The following is a 10,084-nucleotide window of genomic DNA, read 5'->3' as shown; positions in this document are numbered from 1 at the left end:
TTGCTAATCATGGTGATTCTGTTCCTTTGCTGGTGAATGATTTTAAGGGTAAGCATTTGGCCCAGTTCTGACCAATAAGATGCAAGAGGAAATCTGCTGGGAACACTTCTGGAAATACTATCTTCTTTCTCTGGATGTTATTTCAGATGTGGTGCTGGGAACAGTGGTAGCCGTGAGGGGAGATAGTCTGAGGACCAAGCCAACTCTTGGGAATGGAAGAACGTGGGTCCTTGTGCTGTGGTTGAGCCCTGAGTTAGCCCACCCTAGAACCGTCCTAACTGGGACTTCTTGTTATGTGAAGCAGTAAATATTCTTATTACTTCAACCATTCAAATCAAAGTTTTCTGCTACTTATTGTCCAGCACATTCTAATTGCTATCACCTTGGAGCATCTCATGGCTCCTTCTCATCATACAGGGGTCAGGACACATGCCCCCTCCTCAGAAAGTCCTTTCCCAGCCACCCTCAGGCAGTAGCCTGTGATGTCTCCCCCAATCCCCTTAGTCACTCTTCTTAGCCTGTATCACCATCTGTAATTATCTTACTAGGCAGTCTCCCCTCATTCAAGTATAAGTTTCCTGAGATTTGCCTGGGCTCTTAGAACAGAGTTTGACACCAAGTAGGCGCTCAATAAGTATTTGTAGAATGAATAAAAAAATACTACTGGGCTTCCTTGCTGGCGCAGTGGTTGAGAGTCCGCCTGCCGATGCAGGGGACACGGGTTCGTGCCCTGGTCCGGGAAGATCCCACATGCCACGGAGCGGCTGGGCCCGTGAGCCATGGCCGCTGAACCTGCGCGTCCGGAGCCTGTGCTCCGCAACGGGAGAGGCCGCAACAGTGAGAGGACCGCGTACCGCAAAAAAAAAAAAAAAAAAAAAAAAAAAAAAAAATACTACTAATGTTTTAACTGATATTTCATAGCTTTAAATGTTAGTAATATTTATAAAATTACTAAGAAATATTAATGTTGACTACTAATAAATATGTATACTGTTCATTAGTCAAGCTAACATTTCCGTAAGTGTTTAGCACATGCCATACTCAGGGCCAGAGCTTATCACAGGTCCCTCAGTGAATCTTTGTAACAGTGTTACATCACAGAAGACTGCCTACTTCCATTTTCTTCATTACCATCTATACTACTAGTACAAGCAAGGACAATAAGGTAACAACAATAGACATTTTTAAAAACCAACAAACTTAAACTGGACTCATTGTTCTGCCCCGGGACCTTTCTAGTGGGAAACCGCACTGAACCACGGTGGTTTTCTTCCAGTCCTCAACCTCACCTGCCCGCAGAAGGAAATTCCAGCAGAGAGCACACTCACCAGGGAGACATTTCCAACCCAATCTACCAGGGCAAGTAACGCTGGTTTTGGCATCTGACTTGACGCCTGCCCTTTCCTTCTCAAGGAGGCTCTGTGGTGACACACGGTAATTGCCCAGTTCCTCTCGGGGTCCTAGAGTTATGCAGACAGGCTGTAGCAAATCTCCTGCTATCTTCTGATAACTTCTCTAAGAGCTGGCCAGTTACCTTCTCCCCTGTGTCAGCTTCTGGGATGTTGGTTAACGTGATTGTTTTCCCCAAAAAAGTTACATCTTGGTTTCTGCAGGATCTCTGCTTTAAACCTAATAATTTTCTATGACACCAACTCACCGTGCCAAATTCCTGAGGAGTATCTCAGAAAGGGCATGTATCTAATAATTAATGTGCATTCCCCTAGGTCAAGAGTCTCCGTAATTCTAACTACTATTTTCAGAGCAACAATGATCCTTTCTGTGTCCTTTTATCAATAGTAAGTCTGAAGAGTGTATTTAGGATGATTAACTTAAAAGATACGTTCTGTGGGCTCTGTGGCATCCTCAAATTTCACTTTAGCGGTTCCTGGAACTCTTCAAAGAGATGGGGAAGGGGACTTATATTTTAGTCTGGCGCTGTCAACAGAACTTTCTGGATGATGAAAATGTTCTATATTTGCACCGAACAATACAGTAGCCACCAGCCATAAGTACCTATGAGCCAGTGAAAAGTGGCTAGTGTGACTAAGGAAGTATATACATATATATACTTTTATTTGGGGGGTGGGCTTGGACTGGTTTTGTTTTATTTATTTATTTATTTATTTGGTTGCGCTGAGTCTTAGCTGTGGTTCACAGGCTCCTTAGTTGCAGCTCGCTGGCGCCTTAGGTGTGGCACGTGGGCTCCTTAGTTGTGGCATACATGTGGGATCTCCAGTTCCCTGACCAGGGGTCAAACCTGGGCACCCTGCATTGGTAGCATGGAGTCTTATCCACTGTGCCACCATGGAAGACCCCCTGAACTGGTGTTTTTTAAGAGGAAAAAACAAGATATGTTACTCTCACTATGTCCCAACTTTGTAATTTTTATGAGATACGGTGACTTAGGAAAAATATTTTGTTTAGTAATGTTTCCTCTTAACTTCATCTGTTCTTTTTATCTGAGTGGGCTATTTCTTTTTTTTTAATTTAATTTAATTTATTTTTTCTACAGCAGAATCTTATTAGTTATCTATTTTATACATATTAGTGTATATATGCCAATCCCAATCTCCCAAAACATCCAACCACCACCCCCCACTCCACCACTTTCCCCACTTGGTGTCCATACGTTTGTTCTCTACATCTGTGTCTCTATTTCTGCCCTGCAAACTGGTTCATCTCTACCATTTTTCTAGGTTCCACATATACGTGTTAATAAATGATACTTGTTTTTCTCTTTCTGACTTATTTCACTCTGTATGACAGTCTCTAGATCCATCCACGTCTCTACAAATGACCCAGTTTTGTTCCTTTTTATGGCTGAGTAATATTCCATTGTATATATGTACCACAACTTCTTTATCCATTCATCTGCTGATGGGCATTTAGGTTACTTCCATAACCTGGCTATTGTAAATAGTGCTGCAATGAACATTGGGGTGCATGTGTCTTTTTGAATTACAGTTTCTCTGTACATATGCCCAGTAGTGGGATTGTTGGGTCATATGGTAATTCTATTTTTAGTTTTTTAAGGAACCTCCATACTGTTCTCCATAGTGGCTGTATCAATTTACACTGCCACCAACAGTGCAAGAGGGTTCCCTTTTCTCCACACCCTCTCCAGCATTTGTTATTTGTAGATTTTCTGATGATGCCCATTCTAACTGGTGTGAGGTGATACCTCATTGTACTTTTGATTTGCATTTCTCTAATAATTAGTGATGTTGAGTAGCTTTTCTTGTGCCTCTTGGGCATCTGTATGTCTTCTTTGGAGAAATGTCTATTTAGGTCTTGCCCATTTTTGGATTGGGTTGTTTGTTTTTTTAATATGGAGCTGCATGAGCTGTTTATATATTTTGGGGATTAATCCTTTGTCCATTGATTCATTTACAAATATTTTCTCTCATTCTGAGGATTGTCTTTTTGCCTTGTTTGTAGTTTCCTTTGCTTTGCAAACACTTTTAAGTTTCATTAGGTCCCATTTGTTTATTTTTGTTTTTATTTCCATTACTCTAGTGGGTGGATCATAAAAGATCTTGCTATGATTTATGTCAAAGAGTGTTCTTCCTATGTTTCCCTCTAAGAGTTTTATAGTGTCCGGCCTTACATTTAGGTCTCTAATCCACTTTGAGTTTATTCTTGTGTATGGTGTTAGGGAGTGTTCTAATTTCATTCTTTTACATGTAGCTGTCCAGTTTTCCCAGCATCACTTACTGAATAGACTGTCTTTTCTCCATTGTATATCCTTGCCTCCTTTGTCATAGATTAGTTGACCATAGGTGCATGGGTTTATCTCTGGGCTTTTTATCCTGTTCCATTGATCTATATTTCTGTTTTTGTGCCAGTACCATATTGTGTTGATTACTGTAGCTGTGTAGTACAGTCTGAAGTCAGGGAGCATGATTCTGCCAGGTACGTTTTTTTCCCTTAAGATTGCTTGAGCTATTCGGGGTCTTTTGTGTCTCCATACAAATTTTAAGATTTTTTTTGTTCTACTTCCATAAAAAAATGCCATTGGTAATTTGATAGGGATTGCATTGAATCTGTAGATTTCTTTGGGTAGTATAGTCATTTTCACAATATTGATTCTTCCAATCCAAGAACATGGTATATCTCTCCATCTGTTTGTGTCACCTTTCTTTCATCACTGTCTTATGGTTTCCTGAGTACAGGTCTTTTACCTCCTTAGGTAGGTTTATTCCTATGTATTTTATTCTTTTTGTTGCAGTGGTGAATGTGATCGTTTCCTTAATTTCTCTTTCACATTTTTCATCATTAGTGTATAGGAATGCAAGAGATTTCTGTGCATTAATTTTGTATCCTGCAACTTTACCAAATTCACTGATTAGCTCTAGTAGTTTTCTGGTGGCATCTTTAGGATTATCTATGCATAGTATCATGTCATATGCAAATAGGAACAGTATCTATGTAGAGTATCATGTCATCTGCAAAAAGTGACAGTTTTACTTCTTTTTTTCCAACTTGTATTCCTTTTATTTCTTTTTCTTCACTGATTGCCATAGCTAGGGCTTCTAAAACTATGTTGAATAATGGTGGCAAGAGTGGACATCCTTGTCTTGTTCCTGATCTTAGAGGAAATGCTTTCAGTTTTCCACCATTGAGAATGATGTTTGCTGTGGGTTGGTCATATATGGCCTTTACTATGTTGAGGTAGGTTCCCTCTGTGCCCACTTTCTGGAGAGATTTTATCATAAATGGGTGTGAATTTTGCCAAAAACTTTTCTGCATCTATTGAGATGATCATATGGTTTTTATTCCTCAATTTGTTAATATGGTGTAACACATTGATTGATTTGTGTATACTGAATAATCCTTCATCCCTGGGATAAATCCCACTTGATTGTGGTTTATGATGGTTTTTTTTTTGCAGTACGCGGGCCTCTCACCATTGTGGCCTCTCCCGTTGCGGAGCACAGGCTCCGGACGTGCAGGCTCAGTGGCCATGGCTCACGGGCCCAGCCACTCTGCGGCATATGGCATCTTCCCAGATTGGGGCACGAACCCGCGTCCCCTGCATCGGCAGGTGGACCCTCAACCACTGCGCCACCAGGGAAGCCCCCTATGATGCTTTTAATGTGTTGTTGGATTCTGTTTGCTAGTATTTTGTTGAGGATTTTTGCATCTGTATTCATCAGTGATATTGGTCTGTAATTTTCTTTTTTTGTAGTATCTTTGTTTGGTTTTGGTATCAGGGTGACGTGGCCTCGTAGAATGAGTTTGGGAGTTTTCCTTCCTCTGCAAATTTTTGGGAGAGTTTGAGAAGGATGGGTGTTAGGTCCTCTCTAAATCTTTGATAGAATTCACCTGTGAAGCCATCTGGTCCTGGACTTTTGTTTGTGGGAAGATTTTTCATCACAGTTTCAATTTCATTACTTGTGATTGGTCTGTTCATATTTTCTATTTCTTCCTGGTTCAGTCTTGGAAGGTTATACCTTTCTACGAATTTGTCCATTTCTTCCAGGTTGTCCATTTTATTGGCATAGAGTTGCTTGCAGTGGTCTATTAGGATGCTTTGTATTTCTGCTGGGTCCGTTGTAACTTCTCCTTTTTCATTTCTAATTTTATTGATTTGGGTCCTCGCCATTTTTTTCTTGATGAGTCTGGCTAAAGGTTTATCAATTTTGTTTATCTTCTCAAAGAACCAGCTTTTAGTTTTATTGATCTTTGCTATTGTTTTCTTTGTTTCTATTTCATTTATTTGTGCTCTGATCTTTATGATTTCTTTCCTTCTGCTAACTTTGGGTTTTGTTTGTTCTTCTTTCTCTAGTTCCTTTAGGTGTAAGGTTAGATTGTTTATTTGAGATTTTTCTTGTTTCTTAAGGTAGGCTTGTATTACTATAAGCTTCCCTCTTAGAACTACTTTTCCTGCATCCCATAGGTTTTGGATCATCATGTTTTCATTGTCATTTGTCGCTAGGTATTTTTTTATTTCCTCTTTGATTTCTTCAGTGATCTCTTGGTTATTTAGTAACGTATTGTTTAGCCTCCATGTGTTTTTGTTTTTAACATATTTTTTCCCTGTAATTGATTTCTAATCTCATAGTGTTGTTGTTGGAAAAGATGCTTGATATGATTTCAATTTTCTTAAATTTACTGAGGCTTGATTTGTGACCAAGGATGTGATCTATCCTGGAGAATGTTCCATGTGCACTTGAGAAGAAAGTGTAATCTGCTGCTTTTGGATGGAATGTCCTATAAATATCAATTCATTCTATCTGGTCTCTTGTGTCATTTAAAGCTTGTTTTTCCTTATTAATTTTCTTTCTGGATGATCTGTCCATTGGTGTAAGTGATGTGTTAAAGTTCCCCACTATTATCGTGTTACTGTGGATTTCCTCTTTTATAGCTGTTAGCAGTTGCCTTATGTATTGAGGTGCTCCTATGTTGGGTGCATATATATTTATAACTGTTATATCTGCTTCTTGGATTGCTTCCTTGATCATTATGTAGTGTCCTTCCTTGTCTCTTGTAACATTCTTTATTTTAAAGTCTATTTTATCTGATATGAGTATTGCTACTCCTGCTTTCTTTTGATTTCCATTTGCATGGAATATCTTTTTCCATTGCCTCACTTTCAGTCTGTATGTGTCCCTAGGTCTGAAGTGGGTCTCTTGTAGACAGCATATATATGGGTCTCTTTTTTGTATCCATTCAGCAAGCCTGTGTCTTTTGGTTTGAGCATTTAATCCATTCCCATTTAAGATAATTATTGATATGTATATTTCTATTACCATTTTATTAATTGTTTTGGGTTTGTTTTTGTAGGTCCTTTTCTTCTTCTTTTTTTTTTTTTTTTTTTCCAGAAAGGTTCAATTTAATGAAGTGTGTTGCCATGGACAATACATGATGGACAGACAGCTTTCTGGGCAAAAAGCATTAAGGTAAGATTGAGCTAGATGCAGAATCCTAGCAGAACATTTACCTAGGAGGTGGAAAACAACGTGGTGGTGGAGATCTAAAATATAAATGACATTTCCTCAACTCCAAGTTGCATATTGGCTAATTATCAAACTAAGGATGAAAGGCTTATGAGGAATATTTCATTTTAATGTTTATGTAGAGAATGGCCATAGTGAACTATAATTCTCTAGATGCATTGTACAGTATAAGGCAGAAGTTTGAAATATTTCCCACCCAAAATGCATTATAATTTTGTTAATCTCTTTCTTAATAATCAGTTTGAAAACCATCTGAACAGAAAAGGCTATTTTTGTTCTGTTTTAATTTCTGAAATTTAGTTTTTCAATTTTGAAGCTTCACTTTTTTCCCAACATCCCCCAAACAGCTGTAGACATGAAGTGGTGTCCATGTGTCAAAGAGCTCGTCAAGGAAAGTTGCCAGTTGGTTTCTATACTGATGCCAACAGCCAATTTTGTCAACCAAAGGTTCGATTTTATGAAGAACTAAAACGAAAACTAGTCATCCTGTTTTTACAGCAATTCAGTGGTATCCGGTATGCAGTGTCTACTCCAATGTTGAAAACAGGGCAAAGTGCCGTAGGACTTAAAAGTTGCTTGTGACAGATCCAGTCAAGAAGACAGTGAAACTAACCCAGGTGTCATTCACTCCAAGGACTCAGCTGCTTCACTGGGAGGGGTGTGGCCACATTCTTCCCTGTGTGTGTGAAGTTACATAATGTTCACGATATTTACAGTAAGAAAGGGAGCTTCCACTGCTCATGATGTAACTTACTGACAGCAAAAAAAATTAGTCATGCTTTTCATATCACACGACGGTGGCAAGACGAGAGAACATGCTTGTCTAACACTGTTTGGTTAAGTTATTAATCTCTGAAGACAAAGCATCAGCAACTGAATGGAAGGCCAGAGATCAGCTCCTCTTCTTTAGTGTAGCTATTCAATCTTCAGTAAATGTTACAAGATCCTTTCACATATGCAGCTATGGCGATTCTGTGACAGGGTGTTTCTGTTTCAAAGTGTCAATGAGGGATAAGACCCCTCGTTTTACATTGGTTGTGACTCTCCTGGTCACAGAGTCTGCTGGCGGAGGAGGTGGTCGAACTTTCTGTGAAGGCGGCCTGGCTACCAGGCACTTCTGGTATCGTAACATGCAGGCAGCCTGCACTGCCTCGGACACGTTACTGGCATTAGGCTCGCACCAGAAAACATGGCACTCAAAGTGCTGGTTCCCAGTGTCCATGATGAAGGCAAACGTATGCACATCCTTCCCGACGCCCATGAAGGACAGGAATCGCACCCGACACTCCACCAGGATCTCCTCTTCATTCTTCTCACTGATGACAGTCACAGTAGCATCGGCCACATTCATGTTCACTGAAGGCCAGTCCTCCTTGCTGGACGAGGTCATAAGACTTTCTATGGCATTGTTCAGGGTATCCATTCCGACTGGTTTGTCCACAGGTAGCATGCCCAAGTACTGCACGTGGAACTCTTGGACCAGCTCAGTCTTTGGTGTTGGAAAATCTACTTGCAGGGGCACGTCGAGGTTCACGTGGGCCCTTTCCTGCAGGGAGCTGCAGGCCAGGGCTTTGGCGTTCTTCCATTCGGCCATGATCTTGGAACAGATTTCGTGGAGACTTGTGGCAATGGCTTTTGCTGGTGTGTCACATCGAAATACATGACATTTCAAAATTCTTGTGTCTTTGTCTCTTGCTACATAAGCAAAATCTCTTGGCCTCCCGGGCGGCCCCGGGGCTGGGCGAGGATGCCGCCCCCGTGCCGGGGACGAGACCAGGTTGCGGGCACCAGCCACCCCGGAGCGGTCGCTCACACCAGCTGCTGTGCGTTCCTTCCGTCTCCCTTTTCTTCTTTTGTGTTTCCCACTTAGAGAAGTTCCTTTAGCATTTCTTGTAGAGCTGGTTTGGTGGTGCTGAATTCTCTTAGCTTTTGCTTGTCTGTAAAGCTTTTAATTTCTCCATAGATGCTGAATGAGATCCTTGCCGGCCAGAGTAAAATTGGTTGTAGGTTCTTCCCTTTCATCATTTTAAGTATATCATGCCACTCCCTTCTGGCTTGTAGAGTTTCTGCTGAGAAATCAGCTGTTATCCTTATGGGAGTTCCCTTGTATGTTATTTGTTGTTTTTCCCTTGCTGCTTTCAATAATTTTTCTTTGTCTTTAATTTTTGCCAGTTTGATTACTATGTGTCTCAGTGTGTTTCTCCTTGGGTTTATCCTGTATGGGACTCTCTATGGGACTTGGGTGGCTATTTCCTTTCCCATGTTAGGGAAGTTTTCGACTATAATCTCTTCAAATATTTTCTCGGGTCCTTTCTCTCTCTCTTCTCCTTCTGGGACCCCCATAATGCAAATGTTGTTGCGTTTAATGTTGTCCCAGAGGTCTCTTAGGCTGTCTTTGTTTCTTTTCATTCTTTTTTCTTTATTCTGTTCAGCAGCAGTGAATTCCACCATTCTGTCTTCCAGGTCACTTATCCGTTCTTCTGCCTCAGTTATTCTGCTATTGATTCCCTCTAGTGTAGTTTTCATTTCAGTTATTGTATTGTTCATCTCTGTTTGTTTCTTCTTTAATTCTTCTAGGTGTTTGTTCTTTAATTCTTCTAGGTCTTTGTTAAACATTTCTTGCATCTTCTCGATCTTTGCCTCCATTCTTTTTCCTAGGTCCTGGATCATCTTCAGTATCTTTATTCTGAATTCTTTTTCTGGAAGGTTGCCTATCTCATTGTCATTTAGTTGTTTTTCTGGGGTTTTATCTTGTTCCTTCATCTGGTACAAAGTCCTCTGGCTTTTTGTTTTGTCTATCTTTCTGTGAATGTGGTTTTCCTTCCACAGGCTGCAGAATTGTAGTTCTTCTTGTTTCTGCTGTCTGCCCTCAAGGAAGTATATTTTAAATTAGATTCAGTTTTACATTTATGTGGCCACATTACACGTGGCTGGGTGGGGGTGGGGAGGCGCTACTACAGTAGACCGTTCTGGTCTGGAGCATCAGAGGATGTGGATTTCTGATAGAGTTGCTTCACATTCATAGGTGCCTCCAGGGGTGAAGCAGTTGTGAAGTACTATTTCCTCAACAATGTCTGGAAACCAGCCAGTGGTTATCAGTGATGATGGCAATAACAATACAGTGC

General features: G+C 40.5%; 1 pseudogene; it reads right to left on the bottom strand.

Moving 5' to 3' along the window:
• Nucleotides 1–7,226: 7,226 nt before the first annotated feature.
• On the bottom strand, nucleotides 7,227–8,676 carry LOC137232600 (amyloid beta precursor protein binding family B member 2 pseudogene; annotated as a pseudogene).
• Nucleotides 8,677–10,084: the final 1,408 nt, after the last annotated feature.

Source organism: Pseudorca crassidens, chromosome 10 (assembly GCF_039906515.1).
Source record: "Pseudorca crassidens isolate mPseCra1 chromosome 10, mPseCra1.hap1, whole genome shotgun sequence".
Classification (NCBI taxonomy): Eukaryota; Metazoa; Chordata; class Mammalia; order Artiodactyla; family Delphinidae; genus Pseudorca; species Pseudorca crassidens.
This window is presented reverse-complemented; position numbering and strand designations above follow the sequence as displayed.